This window comes from Crocodylus porosus, unplaced genomic scaffold (assembly GCF_001723895.1).
Source record: "Crocodylus porosus isolate Cpor-Errol unplaced genomic scaffold, CroPor_comp1, whole genome shotgun sequence".
Lineage (NCBI taxonomy): Eukaryota > Metazoa > Chordata > Crocodylia > Crocodylidae > Crocodylus > Crocodylus porosus.
The window spans coordinates 15,388,314-15,411,249 of record NW_017728922.1 but is presented as its reverse complement, the minus strand read 5'-3'; the positions used below and the strand labels follow the sequence as shown (position 1 = coordinate 15,411,249).

At 43.0% G+C, this 22,936-nt stretch overlaps 1 protein-coding gene across 2 annotated transcripts in view; it reads right to left on the bottom strand.

Annotated features, from left to right (window-relative positions):
• The window catches only part of RALY (RALY heterogeneous nuclear ribonucleoprotein), a 267,642-nt gene extending 248,839 nt beyond the window's left edge, over positions 1-18,803 (bottom strand). For both annotated transcript variants that reach the window (XM_019539722.1, XM_019539723.1), the window contains exon 1: positions 18,697-18,803. The gene's annotated coding sequence lies outside the window, so the exon portion shown is untranslated. The remainder of the gene's footprint in view (positions 1-18,696) is intronic.
• Positions 18,804-22,936: the final 4,133 nt, after the last annotated feature.

The window sequence follows — 22,936 nt, the reverse complement described above, 5'->3', positions numbered from 1 at the left end:
TTGATGGAGAGTTTTTCCCATGGGCGACTAGTGCCTTGTGAGCTGGGGGGGGCACGTGCCTCCACCAGTGGCCAGTCAGTGACCGGATGCGAAGGAGGCCCCCCGTGGCTGATCACACCAAGTGGGGGGGGAAGAGGCTCCCCTCACGGGGGGAGAGGGCTCCCTGCAGCCAATTGCGCCAACTGGAAAGTTCCAGCGGCACTCCTGGAAGTGCCAGTAGTGCTTCTCCTGACACCCCCACTCCCTGGTTGGCACTCGCAGGGGGATACTGGTACTCCTGCCTGCCTCCGCTGCCCATCGCCTAAGTGGGGAGTACTAGCTGTCAGGGGATGGACCAGTGCACTCAGGGGGTGCACTGTTTTTTTCCTATGCAGCATGGAAAAAATGTATGCACTGAATTGGAGAGAGGGTTGAAAGATAAATGGACAAGTAGGTGATCAAGGCTGACATCAGTAATGGCCCTTTTCTGGTTCTATTTCTCTCTCTTCAAAGAGGATTAGAATAGCCCATTGCCTGACAAAGGATCTATATTTTCTTTCCTATTGAGCTTGCCTCCCACAGTAAAATAAAAAACCCAAAGCTGTCCTTCAAGCTTAGGTACATCTTCAACCTCACTGAATCTCTGACTTCGGGTACTAACATACCTTTCACTCTTGTAAAAAACAAAAACAAAATTATATGGTTTGAGAAGAGAAAAAAAAAATGCATTCCTAACCTCATACTGCCCCCTCAAAAGCCCAGGGATATGTGAAACCAAACATACTGTTAACGTTGAGAATCATAGTGCAAAGACATTGCAACCTAGAATTTCCAGATAGTACAATATCTCATATTCTAGTGCCATTTGTGTGCTGTCACATCACAGCATCTGAAGGTCAATGCCTGATGAAACAGTCATGTACAATAATGTCATACTGCAGAAAGAAGATGGCAAAATGAACATCTTTTGTGCTGATTCTTCAAAATCCACAATCCAAGATTAGCCAGAAGCTAATGTCAGACCCAGATTTTTTCAGTGGTGAAACTGTGTGTCCATTTGTCTGTTCCCTTCCACTCATTCTTAGACTTTATTTATCTCTTTACATTTACTGGCCCACATGTCATATTTGATGCATCAAATTGAGTTATGTCTGTCATATCCCATCATGCACACTATGACAGAGCCTTGCAACATGCGTAAAATATGTATAAGATGGGATTTCTTTTACATTTAAAAATAAGTGACCTACTGTCCTTTAATTTTCAAAGTGCTTTTCATCACCTTCTCTGAACTGCTGTAACTATTCAGAGCTCCAATTACAGTGTTCATTCTCCACATGGGAGGCTTACTGCTAATTGTAAGCACTCAAAATGCCCCATCAGCCTAAAGTCTTAGCACCTTAATTTTATTCACACATGAATCCTGGTGAAAAGGCTAAGTGGTGCACAAAGGAATTATGAGAAACTCAGGCATCTAATTCCCATTAATTTCAAGCCTATCTGAGCCTAAGTGACTTGCCCAAGGTGACAAAGGAAGTTCATGGCAGAGCAAGAACTTGAATTTAAATCTCTAGCTAACATTCTATCCAGTGTATAATCTTTGCTTCCTGTAGTGAACACTTGAGGTAAAGGCTTCTACAAAGCTAATAGGAGAGGCTGAGATTGCTTGGTACACAGTTCACTTTCATCTATCTGGCCCAAATCCATCACATCAACCTTTGATTTGGTGTTCTAAATTATACTATGAGGTTATTGAATCCATTATTACCCTGTCCCTAACAGTGGTCAATACCTGGTACTGAAGAGCAATGTGAATCAAAGGTGCACTGCTGTAAGTATCTTGGCTTCTTGGCAAACTACTCTGGTTATTATCAGTATTGTTCTGGAGCAAAAGGTTTGTTTAAGTATGTTTTGGCATGGACAGATACTAGAGCTGGGGAGGAAGGGGCTGTATACTGCAGAAAGATGGCTGTGAGTATTCAGTGCCTGTACGCGGATTCACTGCAAGCAGGTTCCCTTTCCATGAACATGCGTGTGATTGAAGTATGTACTTTCAGGAATACACCCAGTAAAAGTGTTATGAGGCTTGCATGTGTTCACAAGCAGAGAAAATAATTTTTACACAAAAATGGGTACCTGAAACTTAAGTACAAATGGGAATAGAACAATAATATGTGATGTGTCTGATAATCAGCTCTCAAGTGATAGCTTGTCTACACATGGAGTTAATCAGGAATAGCTTTAAATTCAACCCCTACCTTAGCTTGAATTAACGTTCAGATAGTACAAAAACCCTTAAAAGCACTGTTGATTTCTAAGACCAAGTTAGACATTCAAAATGAACTACAAAAGAAATGGCATTGGATCATTTTAATTCATGAGTTGTTGTGATATGATTGCGATTTACAAAAATTATATGGAAAAAGTAAGATCTAATTAATCAAATAAATTATCCCTTTTCAATTAATCACTCACCTTGGATAGCAACAAATGTTTTTGGTAAAATGCAGGTAAGTTTAAGGAGCCTATTTAAAATTCTGCTACAGAATTACTCTGTGTTTCAGCAAGGTATTTAAACACATACCTAACTTTGAACATGTTAGCATTACCACAGAATTCATATACTTAAGAAGTTTGGCATGTGGTTAACCTCAGTTAGGTCTCTAACTCTCAAACAGCATGTAGTGTATTCTGTAGGATAACTACATGCGTTGTGAAAAAATATTTCCTTTTCTGTTGTAAGCTTATATTTTTCATTAATTGTATCAAGAAACCTTTTATTCACCTACACAAAGAAAGGATTGAACTACATACCTTTTGCCTTCCAGGTTAAATAATCCTCTGTAGGGGTGAGAATTTAAAGATTGTTTCCATCTAAAGCAAGGTATTGTTATTAAGTCTATTTCCAGATGTTTGGAAACAATACAGTTTTCTCAGTGTCTCAGCAGAATGGATGAGAATCTGAAGATACTAGCGTGCTTTGTTTAAAAGCATGACCAAGTTAGGTAATGAGCTTCTATCACTTAAAAAAATTCAGAATGCAGTTTTGCTACTAAGATCCTTTTGTAACTGGTTGATTGGGCACTGAATTCCCCATGTTTTCAACTGGGATGGAGCAAGGAACCACAGTTTCATAAATATTTGAATTTCTGCCTGTTCAGACTATTCATAACCATTTAATTGGCATCTTTCTCCACTCATCGTCTACTAATTCACAATGATCACAGCAATGCAAGCTTGGCATCAACAGGAATGTAAGTGCTACCTCAACAGACACTTGGTTAAAGTCAAAGCTATATGTCTATGAACTCAACTGGAATGACCCATGCTAGTCCACCTATGCAAGGATCTGTCATGGAGAATAGCAGCTCAAAGTGAGAGATTGGCTGTAGCTTGAAAACTTGATTCCACAGCAGCGCTGTTGAGTTTTAAATCCAAAGCCAAGTAAACACTGATGGAATAAATGTGGGAGGAAAGGAATATAGGGGGTTTTCCACCTGAGAGTTTCAAAGTTGCCTTGAAATCTGGGTATGAACTGAAAACAGCATTCCTGCAGTGGCATTCTGTTTCTTGTTGGTCATCTAAGTGGCAGCTTTTTACTTAACTAACTAGCATTTTTGGTTCTCATATTCTGGAAGGGATTCTGTTTTCTGGTTGCATAGACAAATGTGTATGTACATACCTGAGTGCTATTCCCAGAAACAAAATGGAGAAGTAAGGCCTGTCCAAGTCTTATCCCCAGTAGCTGAGTAATTAGGGCACTGTCCTGAGACACAGAGACCCAGGTTCTGGCCCTGTTTCCCAGAAGAGGCTTGAACCTGTTCTGATTTCCTAGCACTATGCTCTAACCACCAGGCCCACCTCTAGTGCACCTTTTGAAGCTGAGCCACTGTCCTCCTCAGGCCCGTCTCTCGTCTAGGCCAGAAGCTGCCTCAGTGAGCCATACAGCCTTGGGCTTACTCTTTTCTTTCTGGCCAGTGTATTGTCTGTGCATACAGTGTGTGGATCCATTTAAGGGGTCACATTGCTGAGAAACAATCATTACCTACATATAAACGCTCTAATCCTCACTTGGATGACCAAAAACCAGCCACTGAGATGACAAAAAAGGAAACAGAATGATACCCCTTGTGATTACAAAGGGCTAAACCATACCTGTATACCTTCTATTCAGACATATCTTTTATTTGGAATTGCCACGGAAAATTACAGTGTTCTGTAGCCAAGGACACGGGCTTCACTGCTGGTTCTAAACGTGTCTGCTGTATACCCTTGCTCTAATCATACTCATGGCACAGGCTTTCTAAACCATTATTTTGTTTATCTTAATTTTCTCAGTTACATAGGAAGTTTTTACATGTGCTTGGGGGCCGGGGGACGGGGGAGGCAGGGGCACTTTAATTACAGTGGCTCTGAGAGCTGCTCTAATTAAGGTGCCTGGAGCATCTCATGTATCAGCCCCCTGCACTTCAAAATAGTGGTGGGGGGTGCTTTATCTAAAGCTTGTCAAATGAGCGTTAGATAAAGCACTCCCGGCACCATTTGAAATACGGGGACGTTAATACACAAGACGCAGAGGCTAGCTGGAGCACAGTAATTACCATGCGCCAGCAGGCTCGATTAATAGAGTCTGTCCTGATGCACTGTAATTACAGTGCATCGGAGCAGCCTCCCCGCTCATGCATTGCTTTTAACTGGACAAGCACAGTTCTCTTCTAAGTAAATTAGCAGACTAAGGAAATCATCCACTTCATTGTCTACGAACAAAGCAGGTCTAGTGTTGTGTCTTATTGTGTTTTCCTTGCACTGTCCCTTGAAGGCCAAAGCCCTCATGTTCAGCACTGCAGGGTTCAGTTTGCTTGCGGCAGTTTTGCAGCACTGGGCGCTCCATGTTCTCTGCCATGAGAAGCCAAAGGCATCCTTGGTTACTCTCCGTCCATAGGACTGGACGGGGTCAAGTCAGAGGCAGAGCAAGTAAAAGTTCTGCATACATAGACTGAGGGCAACTGTTAAGATCTCCCCTGGATATGATTCCAGAGAGTTATAATAATAAATGACTGTTAGGTCGACACAGCAGTGTCCAGAGTGTTGTTGCTGAACTCACAAGATATCACCTTGTTTGTTGGCTGATTCTTTTTAGTTCAGGACTGTAGGCAATTCTTAGATGAGGACTCCCTGCAAAGGATGGTAATTGTGTCTTTGCATGTCCTTATTTTAGGTCATGGGTGCTCAACACTCAGCCTGTGGGCCAGATCCAACCCATGGAGTCATATCATCAGGTCCACAGAGCTCTGTACAACTTGGAAAATTGGGTAGGGGGAAAGTGGTGGCAGTGTTAATTGCTGCTTCACAGCTGCCATATTTCTGAGGCCATGGGTGGACAGTGTGGCCCTGCACACAAGATTGGATGGCCATGGCACAGGGCCTGTTCCTGGTATGTGGGGCTAGGGCAGTGCACGGCCTAGTCCAGGAGGTACAAAGCAGGATCTGGTGGTGTGGGGCCCAATCTGGGCAGCACAGGGCAGGATATGGGTTGCACAGGTCTGGATCTGGGAGGTGCAAAGTGGGATCCAGGTGCATGGGGCCTGATCCAGGCAGGCTGAATTTAGGTGCACAGGGCATGATGCTGTGTGGGATCCACCCTGTAGACCTGCCAAAATGTTGATCATCACTATTTAGATAATAGTTATGGGATTTTCAGCTCCTAAGTACAGTTTCTTATTCTTCACATTCTACAATGCAAAGTTCTCTCAAGTGCCTTGTTAGAGGGACCCAAGTGGTTCAATGATTCACAAACCTCTATCGCTCACTCACTACAAATATAGTCTTCAGTATGTGTGACCTCATGGGGGGGTCATTTCAGTTTTGCAGGATGAAGCAAACTGAGATCTAACAGTAAACAAAGATGCATTCCTTAGATTGCTAAAGATACAAGCATCAGAATTAGGACTGAACCTTGAGGCACGGATAAGTGTATGGACAGAGAGACAGACATCATTTACTCTGTACCCTCTGCCTCCTTGAGCTAGCTTGCTGACAGGCTTGCTGACAACTATGTATATCCATGCAGAGCTCTACTTAACAAGCCATGTTCTTTTGTAAAATACCTCAGCACCTGAAGCCCCACTTTAGTTTTTGCTTACACATTATTTGAAGTCAAAGGCCTACCTGAGCATAGATGGTCCTGGGTAAAGTATGTACAGAGATAATGCAACTGTTATCACATCTGACTTCTAAGCCCAAATGACGATGTCTGTCTGTATGTGTATATAGATAGATAGATAGATAGATAGAACAAAGCCTCCTCCCCTTGACCTGGCTCTGTGTGTGTGTGTGTGTGTGTATGTGTATATATATATAGAGAGAGAGAGGCTTTGTTCTATTATCTATCTATATGAACATATGTATATACGTATGTGTATGTATGTGCATATATGTATAGATAGAACAAAGCCTATAAATATATATACACCCTAATTTATGAAGTAAATAAATTAAACAAAGAATGAATTTGGAATTCTGAAAATGTGCATGTTCCTTATAAAAGCATGAACAGGCCAGGTTCTGAGTCTATGCTTAAAGTAGGATAATGTACATGACAAGAAGTGAGTTTAAATGGCTAAACTTTTGAAAAAGACTCTGTGGTTGCATCCACATGTGTTATTAACACGCAAAAATAAACTCCAGCACATGCTATGCCATGCCCATTTATTGGTCCTGGGTATGCTATTTGAATGTCCATCCTGGATGTTGAGCCAGGTTGGAGGAGTCCCAACATTTACTGGAGGACATTACCACAGAGCTAATTAAACTACTCTGCAGTAAACCTCTCATGTAGACACGCCCAATGAGAGTCAGTTCACTCTTACAAAAATCAACTTTACTGACAAATTACTTTCATCACTCTTCACAACAGTCCCGAACTTCACCCAGTATTTTTCACTATGGCTATTTCCTTCTTCACTTTGATTTATATATTGTTATGCTGATATATTTAAGGATGGATGAAACAATTCCAATAAATAAAGTTAATATCTAACAATTCAATGGCATCTTCCATTTGATTATTTCAAAGCTTTCTGCAAATGTGATTTAATTCTATCTCTCAGTGTGCCTTCTCTTGCAACTTGATCTTGACAAATGCTTGTGCTTGAACACCACCTGCTTTTCAAGACTCTTACCATGATGACTTGAGAGGCTAGAAAATTTCCCATCAGCTATGGTACAGTGAAGGGCACAGAGCAAATTTTTACTTGATGTTCATCCATCTCACTCCCTTCTTCTCTACTTCAGAAAACATCACAACAGCAGGGAGGGCTTAAATCAACTTATCACTCCTAGAAGATGAAATCTAGATCTCAATTTTACAAATTGCCCCTCTTGTCTTTAAAATGAATTAAGCCAAGAGCCAGGTGAGACCTGTTCCAAATAACAGAGGTCTTCAAATCTGTATCCAAATTGCGCTGGAAGAATCAACACATCTTTCTATGATGAAATCAAAACTTCCTTGGATCCCAAATCTTTCTAGAAATATCTAAGTACGGTCAGAAATTTTTCATGTTTTCTTTTCCTGTTGGAAAATCCAGCTAATTAAAACGTTGAAACTTTTCATATGAATGTATTAATTTGGGTAAAATTGTCATTGAGAGAGGATTTTTCAGGTCCTTGCAGAATTTCTGGTCAAAGCCAAAAAGGGTTAAAAAGACTAGCACAGCCAGTAGGCCAGTGATTACTGCACTCACTTGCAAAGTGTGAAATTGAGGTTTGAGTCCATACTTTGCCTGATTCAGAGCAAGTACTTAGGCCTAGTTCTCTAACATCCCATGTGAGTCCCCTAACCATTGGGTTGAGGAGTGTAAGGAAGTGCGCTTATCAGAAAAACAATAGAGACACAAAACTTGTCTCAAAACAGATTATCGAAGCTAGTTGTTGTATTGTGTGATGCTTATTGTTACATAACACTGACCTGTCAGAACAGAGAGGATGAAGGAAACAGACCCTGTCAGTCTTCATGACCCTGAGCAACCACCAAACACCACACTGCACAAGGAATAAAATGAACTAAAAAAATGGCCTGAGTGGAATGGAACAGTTCCCACTAGATGTGAAGCACTGGAAATATGCAGAACAGATGGAAATTATTTAAAGAGCACTTCACCCTGGATCTGCAAGCAAGGGGCATGAGCAAAAGGGAAGACAGTCAGAAAGCAGTTTTATTGTTGTCAACAGCTCTTTCTGAAGCACTAGATGTTTGTACTAGTTTTCAGTTTGCTCAGCCAGTGCAGATGTAATATAAATCTGAATTATGGAAATTTAAGGAATACTGCACTCCATGTAAAAACAAATGAAAATATCAGGAATGTGTTTTTAAACAGAAAGTAAAATAAGGTGAGACTACAGACAAGTTTATGAATGTTCTGAGGCTAAGCAGCCCAGTCTTGCAAGGTCTGGGAGAGAAGGGATGGGAAAGAGGGGCTACAAGATTAACTGAGTCCATGGTAAGAGTCCAGATCAGGATTGGGATCTGGGACAAAAGCACTCAGAGAGACTACTGGAAGGTCCATTATTAACTTTTGGCTAAACAATTAGAAATTCCACACTAATTCACTCAGTCTAGAATGAAATCTGTAGAAGGTAGATAGTACCCTGGCACTATGGACGCGATAGAAAATCTAAAATACTTTAAGGAAAGGCACCTTAGGCATATAGAAGACTGAAGCTGTAGTCTATAAAAAACAGCACAAGCCAAGAAAGTCCTTGGCCTCTGGAAAACAAAGCAACAGGTTATGTCACTTCAAAAGAGTATCTGAGTACCAACAGAGCATGTCCAGTGAGGACAATGAGGATAATAACAGCCCCGTTCTTTCAGAGGACTTTTTCTGAGGAGCAATTGACTGCAATGGGGCAGTAGGGGAATGGACTATCAACCTGAAACAGAAATAAGCATTTAATTTTAAGTTGGGTATAAGTGTACAAGGACCTTGGGGACCAGAAACAGTGACACTGGTACTGAAAGGGAAAGGTAAAAGAGTTAAAGGGTAAAACTTAGGGCTCACAGTAGAATATGTGAACCAAATGTATAGCTAAATAATAAAGAGGAAAATATACAATTTGCAGTACAGTCAGGTGGAAAAAGTACCTGCAATTGAGTTAAAAACATGTCAAAATTTTTGTCCCTTTGAGCAGATACACTTACTGGAGGGGTAGGGAACCAATATAATTGAGAAAGATTTTGAAGATGTCTTCCAGGGGTTAAGTTTCCATCAGAGGTTATAATAAAGCTAAAAGAGCCCAGTTTCTAGGAAAGTTCATTTCACTCTATAGCAGTGGCTAAAATAGGTGACAAAAGACAGAACCCTTTGCCTATACACAGACAACAAAAAAACCTGAAATAAGTATGTTGTATATTATACAGCTTATAAATGCTGCAAACAGTTGGCTTCCTAGTTCAAAGTAGGAATAAATACATAAACACCCCTTGGGGGAATTTTTTTTTTTTTGCCTTAGATTACTTCTCCTATTTTCCTGAGATAGCCTTACCAAGAGATGCTGCAACTAAACAGGTGATCGAGTATATAAAATCCCATTTTTGCTAGTTCTGGTATACATGACATAGTATCCTCAGATAATGGGTCATATTTTAGTGGGCAACATTTTAAGTGGTTTACAGTGAAGTAGAGATTTAGGCATATTTTTGTGAGTTCCTGTTATCTCCAATTCAACAATCTGATGGAAAACAGTGTCAAAATAATAAAGCGCTAACTAAAAAGGCTGTGGGGTAGGACTTTGATCCATATTTAGATTGTTAAATCACAGGACAGCACCAATGAAACATGGGTTGTCACCTGCTGACATTTTGTTCAGCAGAAAACTGAAAACCTGTCTGCCTGAGCGGTGAGAAAATGATTTCAGTCACTGGGGACTTGTGTATGTAGAAAGAGACAGATAAGGCAAAACAAAAGCACCATGTGATCTGGAGTTCTGGGAGTTGCTAATGCACTATGATAATGACACTGTGCTTCTGTGTAAAAGAAAGCCATAGTCACAACAGGAGTGGTATCACAGGAGGTAGCCCTGCACTGTAGCAGGTTGTTACTCCAGGCAGACCTGTACTACGGAGGAAGAACTACGGAGGAAGGACTGACACCTATTTCATATCCCTGAAAGAGGGGAAGTAAAGGGTACTGAGTCAGCCTTTTTGCCTTAGAAGGGCTTAGACAAGCAACAACCATAGCAGAGTGAGGTGGCTGAATCCCAGGATTCTACACAGCCAGAAATAATGGACTGACTTGCTGCCTGACAACAGAGGTGCTGATGGCCTTGGAGAAACCCTTAGATCCACACAATACCACAGGTCATCTTAGTGACTATCTAAATATTTAATTAGTAGGTTCTTTATGTATGTATGACTGGGGAAGAAAAATTAAAGGAACCGAGCTTTTAAAAATTTCCAGCAAGAGGCAATTGAAACCAGTTGTTCTGTTATAAGACTCATGCTAAGCAAAGCCTAACAGATCTTAGCCACTGAATGAAATAGACCTAAATCAGTCCTGTTGGCTCTGCCTGAGCGGTGAATGACAGTCTTTCTCTGTGGTCCAATGAATAGTTAATTCTGTATACAAAGTGGAACTGCTCCAGTAGACTACACTGACCATGCCCTACCTATGAAGTGACTGATGGTAAAGATCACTCCATCTGTGCAGGGAACTAAACCTCCATTCCCAAAGCAAAGGTGTGAGAAATGTTCCCTGAACACTGAATTGCTGGGGTCTGGGATGGACAGTTTGTCTCTCGTTTTCTCTCTCTCATGTTTTTGAATGTTTTTGTATTCATCCCATTCAAGATGGAAAAATATTTTGAAAATTAAAAAAATGTCAAGACAGGGAACCTATTTACTGTCTTCTCTAGTCCTAGCTTTTCTAACTGCCAACAGCCTGTAGGTAGGTAGTCAGTGTCCTGTCAGTTTGCATGAACCAATACAAATGTGTTCTTCCCCACATCAATACTGTATAGTAATAGAATAGATTCAGATATAATTTTGAACCAGCTGCAGGGCATGTAGATCTTGACCATGCACTCACTGGTGTCAATGGCGAAGGTCGTATTGACTTTAATGATGCAGGATCAGGGACCTAGAGCATTAAGTGCTCTAAGTATCATATATTTAAATTAAATGAAAGAAAGAAAAGAGAGCCAATGTCTGAATTCTAGCAAAGCACTGAATGTCAGGGATTGTGGAAACTGCATTGCCCGGTGAGCAATTCTGGGAGACAGTGAGACTAGTAGAGACTAGTCCCTCTCTGCTTCCTCCCTGGTCCTGGAAGGGGTAGTAATTTACTACTGGACATACCAGTATTAGAGCATAATTATCCTTGAGTTGACTGAGATACTGCAGTCAGCAATAAGGGATAGGAGTGGAGACCTGCCTCCATTCCCAGCTCCCACTCATTGATTTTCTGTGGGAAAGAAACACAAAGTTGTGCAGCCCCACTTAGGCCTGCACACCTAGACCCAAGACCTAAGTAGACGTCCTCAACATTAGAGCTATGTGGGAATCAGAATTCCCACTTCTGTCTTCACACACTTCTCTAAAAATGTCAAAACGGAACATTTTGATTTTTTTTTGTTTTTCAAAATGAAATTTTGTTCCCAGAGAAAGGTTTGGTTTATTTGAAACAGCATTTTCTGGCAGAAAAAAACATCCCAGTAGAAAACTTTTGGCAGTTCTACTAAGGTCATAAAAGGGAAGAAGAGCACTTTTCTTTGCATGTGTATGTATCATACACATCACAATATATCTAAACATTGGTGACAAATTTCCAATATTAATCCTGTTCTCGTTTCTCATGATGTCAGGTCAGACAAAGGTAAGGAAAAGTAAAAAGAATTACTTGCTAATTGTTCCACAACCTGAATCCACACTATGTCAACTCCAAAAATATCTAAAGGAAATACTGGGCATGATGGGAGATGCTAAATGTGCAGTAGCCTAATAATACTGCACAGTAGTGTGTCATGGCAGAGACTGTGCTAATAGGCTACTGTGCAGTATTATCAAGCTGCTGCTGAAGAACATCACTAAAAATGTATGCACCAGTGCTACTATTCAGTAACACTAGTTACTGCACATTGATTTAGTACTTGGTTATACAAGTACTAAACTGAATCAGCTGTAACTAAGGTGCATTAATGAACATGTAGACACACCCACTGAGAGAGAAACTTTAATTTTCACCATCTCTAAAGGCATGTTTGTAAGCTTTGGAAACAGCATCTTACCTTTGGACACTGGAAAATCAAAGATCCAGAAATCTTGCTGAGAGAGACTCTGACCTCAGTGACAAAACATGGATATGTACAGGATGTCATTTTCAAAAGCACTCATTGCCATTGAATTCAGTCTGCTTCCCTGACTGCCCTCAGAACTGATGTTATCCAGATTCAGATTTTTCATACCCTCTCACTTGACAGAATTATCTACACTTATAATTATGTCTTTTGAATGTGTGTGGGAAGTTTGGGACTAGAAAATATAAATTATGCGAGATGACAGGGAAACAGAAGACGGGTCAGAAATATATTATTGCCAGGAATATTTCTAAACACTACTCATGCTATTATTTCATACAAAATCTTGCCACACTGATCCTGAGCCTAGCACCAAAACAACACTGCAAAGCAGTCAGGTTTCCAAGTTAATCTATAAAAAGGATCAGAAACGGGGTCACCACTGCCCCAGTACATGAGGAGTGCTCATGTGCTGAATCTACTTATCCTCAGAATCACCTTAGGCATGGACGCATTAGTTGCTTTATTTTATAGATGCAAAATTGTGTCGGACTTTAAGGTGACACTGGAAGTTTTGTGGCAAGGCAGGAAGTTCATCCCAGGTCTCTCTTTATGTCAGTCCTCTCTAGGAGGGACCATTGCCTCTGTGCTTGTACACCACAAAAGGCTCCCTTTTGGACTGGAGTGTCTGCTCCTGGCATAATATAAAAGTACTGTTGCTATGAAGTCTCTGCAGTGACTCTGCAGAATATTACTGTGGACACAGCAGGACTTTATCATGTTTTCCCCTTTTGCCTTTAAGAAAATGTTGTAAGGGCTATTTTGATTTTTTTTAGTATGCTCTTGAATATACTGTGCAATATGTAAAAGTCACTTTATTGCCATGAATGTCCCCATTTCACAAATAGAGGGGCACAAGAAGATCAAATGTTTTGCCCAAAGCCATACAGTGAAAAAGATGGCTAAGCCAGTGACAGACCCTAGAACCTCTGACTCTCAGCATCCTGCTGTAACAACTTGACAATTTCCTTTCATTTTGTGCAACTCCTCCCTACTAACCTAAGTTTTCCAAGAGATAGCATAATACCGGGCAATGTCAATTGATTACCATTAAATAGGAGATAGATCCAAACATATTAATTAGGTTCCTTTTTCAGGTCTTGCAAAAACATGTGTAAAATCAATACCTCAAAATCTAGTTTCTACATTGCAAAATCACATGCGCCTATCAAAGCCATTTTAGGGGGAAATGGAAAATGGCAGAAGCCAGTGCCCAAACTAGCTGTTGTTACGTGGCATAGATGGAGAATGCCTGCAGGCAGCTAAATGGCCAGGGTATAAAGTACTTGCCCACTCCTGTTGAAAAGTTAAAGTTGTGCAGTGTGTGTTATAAATAACACTGATGGCCCAGGAGTCAATACAAAGCTAAATTCACTCTCAAGGCTTTGCTCAGTGCTTCTATTCCTAAAGTGCTGAAGTTGTTTTCTCCTGGTTTATGACATCATTGGAGCCCCTAGAGTGAATTACAGCTTTGTAGTCACTCCAAATACATCTATTATCCTACTGCACATTCCTTTCCTTGACAAAGATCTCAGAGGCACAGAAGGGTAATTCAGCCATTCTGTTAAGCTTTTCTTGACTCCGTCACACAACTCTATTAACTCTTATTCTTAAATCATGTTACCTCAACCACCAGCCTTACTATGTTCATTAACTGAAACATCTCAATGTCAATTGCAGGCAGGAGTCTGCTCAGAACCTTGACATTGGTAACTTTTTTTCTTCGTGTCTTTTTTAAATAAGGAAATGTGTTACATCCCTTCCTTCCTCTGCCTGTATGGCTGATAAGAAGGTCACTGGCAGGCCACAGCTTAAGGTGCTATGGAGTGATGTACTAATCCTGAAAGAACAGGAAGAGCCCTGGCTGATAAATGACCTGAACAAGTGATTAAAGTCTGAATTAATTTGAGATTAGACACCATGACTGAGCTCACAGACAACAGTGGCTTCTAAGAGGGCAGACATGCTGTTTTATTCATCCAGACTCAACTAAGAAATCTAAGTTCTTAATAGTGCCCTGTCGCAGGGCACTGAAGCGCCCTGCGCCTAAAAGGCAAGCGACCTGTGAGAGACCCCTAGTGGTGAGATGGGGAGGCTCAGCTGCCAGTCACCAGGGCAGTGCAGGTGTGGGTTGCTGAGACAACCAGTTTGGTCAGCTGACCGGAAGGAGGCAGGGCCTGGCCTATATAAACAAGCCAGGCTGAGGCCAGAGGTCAGTTCCCTTCTGGCAGTTGAGGAAGATGGAGCTCTGTTAGAGCAAGCAGAGCAGAGAAGCCTGATGGTCTGAGCAGTTTCTGCATGAGGATACCGGGTGGAGGAAACCCTAGTAGGGATATGAATTAAGGTTAGCCAGTTTGGCTTGGAATTTATGTTGTAGCCCAGGAGTGGGAGTTTTCTGTTTTGTTGTTGTATAAGACCGGAGGACTGGATGGGGCTGTAGGGGTTGGAGGAGGCCTCATAGGAGCTCCCCAGTAGTGTGGGGGTTCCTGGCGCCGGAGAGGGCGCTGCGTTTTGGGGTGTATTGACCCCAGCCCCAGTGTGGGCAGTATCGGGAGGGTAAAGCCCCAGTGTGGGCGCAGGTGAGAAGCCTCAGTGGAGCGCAGGACCCAGAAAGGGGGTCTGGAGGCCAGGCACGGCTACGGCTACCTGAGCCTTGATTGTGGAAAGCCCCATTGTGGCGTAAGACCCGAGAAGGGGGTCTGGGGGCCAGGCATGGCTATGGCCACCTGAGCCTCGATTGTGGGAAGCCCCAGTGGGGCGTAAGATCCGAGAAGGGGGTCTGGGGGCCAGGCATGGCTACGGCCACCTGAGCCTCGATTGTGGGAAGCCCCAGTGGGGCATAAGACCCGAGAAGGGGGTCTGGGGGCCAGGCATGGCTACAGCCACCTGAGCCTCGATTGTGGGAAGCCCCAGTGGGGCGTAAGACCCGAGAAGGGGGTCTGGAGGCCAGGCACGGGTACGGCCACTTGAGCCTTGATTGCAGGGATTGCAAGGCAAGGCCCCAGTGCGGGCGTGAGCATGGAGACAGGCCCCAGTGCAGGCTACGAGAGTTCAGACAGGGAAGAGACTCCAGTGTGGGCGAGAGCCGCGAGGGAAGCTAGGGGGGTGCCCGAGAGGATGTAGGCTGATAGGGAGACAAGCCGGAGAGCATCCGTAAGGGCATGGGTAATGGAGACGGAGACAGAGGACCCGTGAGGGCAAGGGTGATTGTAGGACCCACGCATGGCCCCTGAAGCTCTGGCTGCAGTGTTATCAAAGGCAGGGTACAGATTGGGATGTAGCAGAGCACCGTGCCAAGGAGGGTAAGAAGGCAGCCTCCCTTTAACAATAGTTACCATCAAAGACGTGGCAGGAGAGATAAAGAGGGTGCATTTGGACCTGATTTGGCATGGTAGGGGAGGCGCTGGGGGAGTTCATGACACCCCTAGGTCGCGTCCTGCCACATGCCCATAGCCCTAACCAATGGGCAGTGTCATGACCCTTCCTGGATTGTTAGGCTAATGGTCTCATCTAAATTACCAGAATGATTGGCATTCTTAGCTACCTTTTTGGATCACCAAAATGATAGGTATTTTCATCTGCTTTTGTGGGTTGCCAAAATGAAAAGCATTTTCATTGTGCTTTCTGTAATGCCAGAAAATTGGTATTTTCATTACCTTTTCACTATTACCATAATAATCGTATTTTCACAAGCCTCAACAGAATCAACTTTTATAAACTCTGAATTCTTTTTTGGGGAGTGAGAAATAAAAAGAGAGGGATAGTGCTCTGCAGTAGAAGATGTGACATTCTGCCAGAAGAGTTCAGGAGCCAGGAGACCCCTGGGCACTAAGCACTTCCCCAGTTCCAAGCTCTGTTGTGTTCAGGTCCCTATAGTTTTGTTCACAGTCAATGAATGACAAAAGCCACCCAACTCAGTTATGATGCTCAGGAGTGTTAGGATATAGAAGATACTAGATATTGTGTATGAAGATGATGTTCCAGAGATGAGGTTATTTAATGCACATTTAGACTAAAGTTAAATTGGAATCAAACAGTTGCTGATAGTATAATTTCATACTGCTGAATCCTTTTCCAATTGTTTAACTAAAGTCTAAAGCAGGGGCTTTTTTTGGTTGGTATACCCTCACCAGCGGGTCAAGAAGCAGGGAGTCCCCCTACCAATTGACGAGTGAGGGGGGAGGAGAGGGGGCATCTTCCAGCAGCTGATCAATGAGTGGGGTGGGAGGGGGTTTCCTGTGTGCAGTGGCAAAACCAAAAGCACCAGTGACAAAACTGGAAGTGCCACCGGAGAAACCAGAAGTGCCCCCACTTCTCCATGCTACTGCTGCATACCCCCTGGGGCCTTCCCAAGTATCCCCAGGGGTACATGTACCCTTCGTTGGCAACCCCTGGCCTAAAGTATGAGATTAAACCACAGTACTTCTTTCATTCATTAAAAAGTGAGTCTTCTGTTATGTCATCTGCTTAATATAGCTACTTAATGGAACTTTTCAGTTTTACATTTTTCTCATCATTTTCACTAATATGAAACGTTTTATTAATTTAGTAGGAGAAACTGGATTTTGCTAAATTATAAACAGATCCAACATTTGCAATTAATTTCATTTATTCTTTCAGGTTTGAAAAAAATGCCATGGCTTTCTCTCAGTTATTTTTTAGTTTCATGAGCCTTTGCACTTCTGGATAAATGCAAGAGCATGAAGTCCTTGAGAAGCATCTGAGTTCTGTTCTTACCTGATGGAACATCTGGAGGTTTTGAGGTACATACATCAACAATATAAGTCTTATCCATGCAATAAGAGGTTCATCTCTGTCTTCAGAGTTCAAAAGTGAAACCTCTTGCACAATATACAACTAGAACGAATGCTTTATACTACTATTATAAACCTCATGGAATTTGAAAATGACCTGCTTCTACCCTTTTGTTAAGGAACTTGTCACTGCTAGGGAAAGGCCATAGCTGGAAAAGTTACACTGCCTCTATACTAACATAATCAAAGAATTACAATCCGAGTTAAATTCAGAAGTTATTCTTTAGTTAGGCACAACTCCAGGTGGATGAAATTCTGGCATCCCTTCTCAGTTTTCACTCTGCTTCTTGCTAAACCAAAACTCCAACTGAAGGCAAAAAGAGTTTGCCCAACACAGAACTGACCTGGATTGACCCTGGCTGAGGGCAGCTTTACTAAGGTCTGAGTAAGTACTGAAGAAACGCTTGCACATTTTGCCTTTGTTTTCTCACAGTGATGAAGCCAGACCAGGCTTTTTTGACAGGTAAGATGCATCTTCCCTAGAGAGTTAGACTAAGGCCTTACTTAGGCACTGTCCCTAATCCTTCTTCTGTCCACTCATTACATGTTCTTACTCTACTTATGTGGTACTTGCATCTCAGGTTAGCTGTCCCAACTGTGGGATGGGTTCTATTTCCACTTGGCTGAAAGCCTGTCCATTGTGCAGTGGGGATGCAAGCTATTCACTGAAATGGTAATTGTCCTCCACTGCTTTCCAACAGTTCCTCTCATGCTGAGAAGGACAGACAATTCTTCTGAATTTCACTGGGAAAAAATTGTAGAGCAGATCAAATTATTCCAACACATAGCACCATGGGATGTGGTCTAGAAGTTCTAGGGGCGCACACAAAATAGTAATCACCAGTGAGGATGCATTAACTCAGGGCTCTGTAGTGAGCTAGGCTCATCCCTGATTGCTAATCACCATGAAGGCATACCTTCATTACCGTCTTTACCTCAATCATTGTCCTGAAAATGCCTTTTCTGGTGGCAATAATTGATTACCTTCCTAATGCAAAGGACTCCACTGTGTCTTTAAGATGCTTCCTTACTTGGGAGCAAGGTGGAACAGTATTACACCAATGTGCGCTCTAGGCGGTACAGTGTTCCAGCTAGCATATACCTGCTAATGTTCCAGGACATACCAGAGTAGTGCAATCCTGCTACCACCATTTGAGAAGATGCATCTTCTCCCAGATGTGCCTTGCTCTACTACACAGTGTGAAGAAAGCAGTAAGCCACAGATCAACCCCATACACCCTTTTCTGGAACAATGCCAGCCCTACAGCACCTATGCTTTCCCTGAACAAAAGTATTTCCACTGTGTCTATTCTTTGTACCCTCTCATTGTATTGTGCACTGTACACATCGTAATAATGCCATAGTCCTAAAGTAAGCAAAAACCTTGGGGAAGTTTATATATACACATCAGATATCTATAAACATAGTTTAAAACTCCCACTGTGTAATCCATTGCATTTCCCCAGAAATATGGCAACATGAGAATATATATATATATTCCTGGACTCCACTCAGTTTATTGAAGCCTTACTTTAAGATATGATCAGGTACTTACCGAAAATGGTGTTTGGCACTTGGGGTCTGTCAGTCCTTCCTGTTACTGGTCTGAGAGCAGGTACTTTACTACTTAATGGACTTGGCTCCAACCTACCAAAATCAAAAGACAGAAATTGCTGCCAGTTGCGGTAAGTAGATAAGACAATATATTCTAATCCTCAGTTCATAGGAGTGGACATATTCTGCATGGAAATAAATATATCGATGTCTGCACCTTGTTAGGTTGTCTGGAGGAATCAAATGCAGGAATCTGAGATCTAAAAATCATGAGGTGCTACAGTCTGAGAGATCAGCTTATAGCGGAGGAGAATACAGATTCACTTTGAACATGCCTACTTCATTCAGCCATGACTTCAGGACTGAGGCACTATGGTTAGGGATATACCTAACTTGAGGAGGCAACCAGCCAATTTCACAGGTAGATCCTGGGGCCAGCTACCATTTTCACAGGCGTGTGGGGAGCCTCCCACATGCCTCTGATTGACTTAGGGGCCTCGCTGGCCCCTCCCCTTGCCACTGATTGGTTGTGAGAGCTGTCCATCACACATCCCTGCCCATTGTCACCAATTGTTTTACTTTGGGGGGTGGGGCTGCACAACAGTCAGTGCTCTCAGCCAATAAGCAGCAAGGAGTGGGGCCAGAACCCATCTTGCTGACAGACCTTTGTTGTGGCAATCTTTCATGCTAGCAGCCTGCCTCCTCCCTTGCCCCCCAGTGGGCTGCATGGCCAAGCCACAGTGTCATGAAGACTGCTGCCTCCTTCCGGGGGAGCCAGCATTTTATTTTGGTGGGGGGGTGGGCGGCATGTTTAGTTTTTTTTATTTTTTCAGTGAGCCTGCTGAAATCATGGAGAGTGCCCCATTTTGTGGTTTCCACAAAAAATCATGCAATCGTGAATTCCGTAGTCCCTAACTATGGTCGATTTGTACATATCACCTCCCAAAACAAAAAGTATTGTTTTTTCAGTGCTACATAAAGAGGCATAACTTATTAGAAAGGCAAGAATTCTTGTGGGTGATAGCTTTTATTGGACTGTATGATTGGAACAGACATAGGCAAGCTTTCAGTTACCATAGTACCCTTCCTCAGGCTTCTGTGACAGAAGCAGACACAGCTGAGCTAAATACTAGATGGAACAAAAGCTTGTTAAGTTGGCTAATTATTACCTGTGAATTGCAGGGGTTAGCAAGTATCAGGAAGATTATAATGTACTTTTAAGTCATTGTTTATCTTAAGTCCCTGATGCTCATTGTCCAATAGGCCGATGAATATCTGTTCCTGTGCTTCTCTTGTAAAGGCATCAGAGAGAATTCTTTTGAGCACTAGAACTGTGAGATTAGAGAGGGAGTGATTTTTTTTTTGGTGAAAAATGTTTTACCTGTGTTATAGTGTGTCTGTGCTTTATCTTTTTACAGCCATTATTCATTCTGGGGCATAGTTGTTTTGTCTGATTTCACCCATGTAGGTTCCATGAGGGCATATAGTGCACTAGATGAGGTATACCCCATTTTGAGATAAATGCATGTATGATCTGTAGATTTTAATGGCTTTGTTGAGGGAAATTTTGATTGGACTCCTGGGAAGAGACGGCATCTACCTCATATAGAGAGGTAAGCCAGGGTGTCCGATCTTCTAGATACCGCTTTAAATTAAGATTGCTGGGGGAAGGGGAAACACTGACTGAAGCTTGCCCAGGGACCGACGTACAAGAAAGCCCCATAGACAGGGACACTAGGAGAGCCACTCTTGTGGGAGCTGAGGGAACAGTTCTCCTTCAGCATGACAAGAAGCCAAAGGTCTCAGTAGGAGGCCTCAGGTGCCTGTACACAAATGCCAAAAGCATGGGAAACAAGCAGGAGGAGCTAGTCCTCCTGTTTTCTGGTGGGCATTATGACCTAGTAGGGATTATGGAGAACTGGTGGGACTCCTCCCATGATTGGAGCATAGCCATAGAGGGCTACACCCTGCATAGAAGAGACTGGATAGGGAAGAAAGTTGGAGGTGTAGAGGTGTAGCTCTCTATGTGCAAGGGCAATACAGCTCCTTGAAGGCTGACATCGGCTCCAAAGAAGAGCGGCTTGAAACCCTCTGGGTCAAGCTGCCAGCGGGGGCAGGGGGGATGGGGGGCACAGTGAGAGAGATCTAACTGTAGGTGTATACTACAGGCCACCAAACCAGGGGGAGGAACTCGATTTAGAGTTTGCCCTAGAACTAGCAGAGGCTGCACATGCATGGGACATGGTTATCATGGGCGACTTCAGTTATCCAGACACCTCCTGGGAGCAACACTTGGCCAAGTCAGATCAGTCGCGTTCCTTTCTGATCTGGACTGAAGAACTCTTCTTGGGTCAGGAGGTGCACAGGATTACCAGAGGTAGTGCTCTCCTAGACTTGTCCTGGCCAAAGGAGATGACCTGGTGACTGACTTAAATATAGAGGGTAGCCTGGGCAACAGCGACCATAAGACCATCATGTTTACTGTCTGTCATAAGGTGGACAAATCTGATAGCAGGGTTGATGTCTTGGACTTGAAAAATGCACATTTCAACAAGCTCAGGTCACTAGTAGGGGTAGCACTGCGAGACCTGAGGCTGAAGGTGAAAGGAGTGCGTGAAGAGTGGTCATTTCTTAAGGATATGATCCTTGAAGCACAAAGGAAATCCATTCCCATTGGGAGGAAAAGTACTAGAAGGGCTGGGAAGCTCTCTTGGCTAAACAGGGAATTCACGGTCCTCCTAAGAAAGAAGAAAGAGGCGTACAAGCAAAGGAAGCTGGGGACAGGCCCCAAGGAGGACTATACTACAACAACAGCCGACACTTGTAGGCAACAAATTAGAAAGGCTAAGGTGGTGATTGAACTTAGATTAGCAACAGGAATCAAGGACAGCATGAAGTCCTTCTTTAGTTACATAAGGAACAGGAAGAAGACAAATGGGAGTGTGGGGCCATTGCTCAACAACTCAGGACATCTGGTTAATGGCACTCAGGAGAAAACTAAACTTCTGAATGACTACTTGGCTTGATATTTTACTGGGCCAGGGAAAAAATCATGCCAGATAGGGTACAAAATGAGCAGAGCAGGAATGATTACCTTCCTACTATTGGTGTAGAACTGATGTATAATCAGTTAAAGAAATTAGACATATATAAGTTAGCAGGACCAGACAAACTCCATCCGAGTGTGCTAATGGAGCTGGCCAAAGTCATTGTGGGGCCCCTGGACAAACTCTTCTAAAACTCGTGGCACTCCGGAGTGGTGGACTGGAAGAGGGCCAATGTTGTGCCCATCTTCAAGAAGGGGAATAGGGAGGATCTGGGTAAGTATAGTGTAATTAGCCTAACTTCTATCCCAGAGAAAATCCTGGAAAAACTCATTAAGGAGTCTTTGTGCAATAGGTTTGCAGAAGGTAGGATTATGAATAACAGCCAGCATGGCTTCATCGCAGTAGGTCTTGTCTCACCAACCTAATCTGTTATGATCACGTAGCTTGCCACCTGGACAAGATAGAGGAGTCTGACATTGTATACCTGGATTTCCAAAAAGTCTTTGATGTGGTATCCCACAATGCTCTCACAGGAAAACTGGAGGATTGTGGGATTAACTGCAAGACAGTTAGGTGGGTATGAAGCTGGCTGTGGGGAAGGACCCAGAGAGTCCTCACAAATGGATCTGCGTCGTCTTGGTGAGAAGTGGCCAGCAGTGTACGACAGGGATCGGTACTTTTCAACATCTTTATCAATGATTGGGATGCAGGGGTGAAGAGCTCACTGGCCAAGTTTGTGGGCGACACCAAGTTATGGGGAAGCATGGTCATGCTTAAAGATAGGCTGTAGATACAGGTGGCTGTAGACAGGTTGGCAAGTTGGAACCAGATGAGGTTCAACATTAAGAAACGTAAAGTTTTCCACCTCGGAAAAAACAACCCCCTACACAACTACAGCCTTGGTGGTGCCAAACTGACCAACAACATGAACAAAAGGGACTTGGGGGTAATAATAGATCACTGTATGACTATGAGCTGGCAGTGCAATGCTGTTGCCAGCAGGGCAAATAATACTCTTGCATGCATTAATCGGTACATCTCCAGCAAAACCAAGGAAGTGATTCTTCCACTCTACTCAGCATTGGTGAGACCCCAACTGGAGTACTGCGTCCACTTCTGGATGCCACACTTTAACAAAGATGTGGTAAAGCTTGAGAAGGTCCAGAGGAGGGCCACCTGTATGATCAGAGACTT